The 3,962-nt window shown below is 31.7% G+C and overlaps 1 long non-coding RNA gene across 1 annotated transcript; it reads left to right on the plus strand.

Annotated features, from left to right (window-relative positions):
* Nucleotides 1-530: 530 nt before the first annotated feature.
* On the plus strand, nt 531-3,686 carry LOC136063416 (uncharacterized). Its single transcript, XR_010625077.1, has 2 exons — nt 531-843; nt 2,144-3,686. It is a non-coding gene; the product is annotated as an uncharacterized LOC136063416 (long non-coding RNA).
* The last annotated feature ends 276 nt before the right edge of the window (nt 3,687-3,962 follow it).

Genomic DNA, 3,962 nt, shown 5'->3' on the forward strand with positions numbered 1-3,962 from the left:
AGGGGTCTCAACCTTGGGCTTCTCTTCATTTTTGGCCAACATAAACCTCACTTCCTTCTTGGGTTCACTACTTGAGCTTCCATGATAGGTATTGTAAAACCCCAACCCAATTTTATAGTTAACCTGTGTTCAAGTGGTTAATTATTATTTTTGAGTCACTTACTTTTTATAATTAATAGAAGAGTATTTAATAAACATATTATTTTATAATGCTTTTGGATAAAAATTGTAAAGATTATAAATAATTAATGGCTATTAGTATTATATATATGTATAATACTAAGTATGTACAGAATTATATTAAGTGGCTTAAGTTATTACATACATAGTTGGTGTTTTAATTAAGTATGATGCATGAGGTGTTATAGTGAAAATTCCACCCACATGCAACCAATTGAAATTCAACACATGTAAAGCCAAAGTGTCTTGCATGTTGACAAACCCCAAAGACCAAGACTTGGCCGGCCATGCAATCACCAAGTTCCACCTCCTTTCTTCTTTGACTTTTCTCAAGACACTAGAACATCCAAGAAGCTATCTCCCTCTCTATTTTCCACCGGTCCACACAAATTAGAAATTTCACCTCACTTTGCCCTCTTTTCTCTTAAGGAAAGAGCTAGGAAGCTCTCTTGAGTCTGTCTCTCAAACCCATGATCAACACCTCAAAAGGAAACCAAAGCTCCATCTAATTTCGTCTTCATACTCTCTCAAAGAAACTAGAAAACTCAAATACTCTCTCAAGCTCTCTACCTCTAATACTTTTGGGTCCAGCCACTAGTAAAGGGAGATTCTTCCATGCAAGAGTGATTCTATTTCTATTTCCCTTCAAGAACCATAAACTTGGTAAGGGTTCTAGCTACTCTCACCTTAGAATATATGATTTCTTTAAAGAATTTTTAGTAATGGTATTTGTGGTTTGTGAAATTAGGAAATCATGAACTTGTAAGTCTATATATATATATATAGTGTTTTGAGAAGCTTTGAAATTGTGTTGGTGATTTGTTGAAGGTAGATTAGGGTTTTTACTAATTAATGATTGTATATGATTAAGGAAGTAAGAAAAAGTTAGGATGAGTACTTTTGATGTTACTGCTGGGATTTTTGTTGTATGTAATTTTGCTATAAATGGTTAAATGACTGTATGTGGGTGTTTTCTAACATGTCTAGTGAGTGTATAAAAATCCCCAAATGAAAATACCATCGTTTGATAATTGTTTGTGAATTTACAAGAAAGTGTTGCAAAGCTGTCACTGTGACAGATTCTGTGTTTATGCATGATAAATTATGTATTAAATTTTATACAGTGAATTTGGATGCTATGGTCATTTCCTATGAAATCTAAGACACATATAGTTGTTATGGAAGTGGTCTCACATCATTTGGATCAATATAAAAATAATGGTTTAATTTCTAAGTTGCATGAAATTCTGTCAGGACAGATTTGAGTATTCTGTATTGTATGATTTATAGTAAATTATGGTTTTATGATTTGACTCCTAAATTGATATTGTATTTACTAGACATCCATAGGAGTGGTTCTGTAAATTGGCATGAAGATTGGATGTGAATTGGTAGTCCATTTGTATTTTATAAGTTAAATATATGCTGTTGGAATATACAGTGAACAGTAAGGGACATGCCTAACTTTGAGGATTTAATTCTAAAGTTAGGGTGAATGTTTTGAGTTATAATTTAATATGCTTATCTTTTGGTATGTCTAGATCATAAATTAATTTTTGTATAACTTGGTTCAAGGTTTAGTACTCAAAGGAGGGGTTCTAAACTATTCTACTGCTTTTTCATGTTGCTGTCTTATTCAACGTGTTGTATGTTGTCATGTGAGTGTATATAGTTACATGACCATACTTAAAAGATTTTATGTTTATGTATGCATTATTGCCCTAATCTCAAAGCACCTTTTGAAATGAAGTTGGCTCTTCTAGAGATATGATATTAATGTGAGAATGTTGGTTTCTCTATGATTTGGTATATCATGATGTTTGATGAATGTATTTTGTGTTTGTGGGAACCTCATTGAAGTGGGATTAGGATTTCCACGGTTTTAAGATATAGGTTTTGAGATGAATGTGTAAGTTCATGATAAGGAATAATGGATAGTAATAAACTTTGATATTTGTTTTAGGTGTTACCAGTACGTCTAAGCTCCTTCGATTGTAGGCTCTCGGTTTCTCTGCTTTCAGGTAAGGGATAAGTGATATGAGCATTTGGTAAATCATGAGGTTATTTTAAAGTATATTATGCATTAAAAGGTTTTTGATTAGAGATATGGCATAATATTTTAAAGTACATAGGGTTTTAGACAAAGATATGTTCAAGAGCTTTCGAAACCCTATGTATATGATTTAAGCATAATGATGCTATTATTAATTCCACGGGCATGATGTTTAAAGAAAAGAATGGAAATGCTATTATTATGAAATGTTATGCAAAATAAGAAATCAGTATGATGTATAAATATGAAATGTTTTCGGGTTATGTCCTCTGATGATCTGAACTCTACCAGTAAGGGTTTAATTACTGGCTTTCCATAGAAAATGTTATCTGATTAGCCATTAAGTGAGACTGGCTTTGTTGTACCCGCCCTTGTTGGTTACGGCCAACTTGTGGAGGAAGCCAACCTACCCCCATGGTTAGAAGATATGTATTATGATGTGATCTTGGGAATACCTGACATTGTGGAGAATGCTAGATGCCTAATACAATGGTGCTAGAAGCCTCTCAAATAACTACAGACTTATCAGATATGGACTAACCAATAAGTTATTTATGAACAACCATATTATGTTATTAATCATGAGAGAATGATTTTGTTTAAATGCATTGTGAAAAGTTAAAAGCTCCCATGGAAAGAAGAAGTTTCTGATGGAAAGAAAAGCTATTCTGTAAAGATAAAGGTTTCTGAAGTTTTAGCGTTCTATAAAGATAAAGTTTCTGATGAAAGTACAAGTTTATGTTAAAAGTTATCAGATATCTGTTCTTTATAAAACATTAAGTTTTATGATTATGAAAGTTATAATATTTTACGAGAAGAAGTTTATAAAGGAAAGTTTTATTATTCTTTAAGATGTTTCTAGTTTAAGACAAAGTTACCAATTACCTGATTTAAGTTAAAATGATGATTTTGTAATGAGAATATATATATATATATATATAAGTATGTATGTATATGAGTTTAAATAATCAGTATTATATTTGGGGACTTTGTAAGAAATGAAAGAAGTTCAATCCGAAAGGTTTTGGTAATATTATTCTAATAAGAAAAAGGAGAACAATCATTTTCCTACGAAGAGCATATAAATTATTATTATAAATAGTATAAAATACTATGCATGAAAAGATGTTCTTATATCTGAACGTTTATAAAATGAAATGAATTGATTTACATGCATCTTTATTAAATTCTCATATATCTTACCTTTACTGAGCTGTGTAGCTCACCCCTTCCACTCTTTCAGTCAACAAGTTTTATTTTGGAGTAGAGGGAGCCTTAGTCGAGTTTTGGAAGGAGCTAGTTTTAGTTTTTAGGTATAGATCCTAATTTAGCATTTGATATTTAGATTTGTAGTATGGTGTATTTCAGGATCTAATGAAAGTTGTATACCTTAAAGTATTAAGAGATGTATTATGTGAAAGTGTGGAAATTGAATGACTAGTGGATTATGTTATATTTTGAGTACAGTGTAGATGCTCTGAATATCAAGTGAAAAGATATATCATTTAAGTAAAGAAACAAGAAAGAAAGGAAAGAGGGAAGCTTTTGTAAAAGTTTTAGTTGGTTCTTGTTAATACCAGGTTTAGGCTTGATATTAATATGCCGGTCATGGTCACAAATCCAGGTATCGGGTTTGGGTCGTGACAGGTATAGCCTAGACCGGTCTTGTCATTTGAAAGTTTTTGAGAAGAGAGCACACTATCAAGTTTCTTGGTGGAAATGTGCTCCA

The sequence above is a fragment of the Quercus suber genome, unplaced genomic scaffold, assembly GCF_002906115.3.
Source record: "Quercus suber isolate HL8 unplaced genomic scaffold, Cork oak 2.0 scaffold_524, whole genome shotgun sequence".
Taxonomy (NCBI): Eukaryota; Viridiplantae; Streptophyta; class Magnoliopsida; order Fagales; family Fagaceae; genus Quercus; species Quercus suber.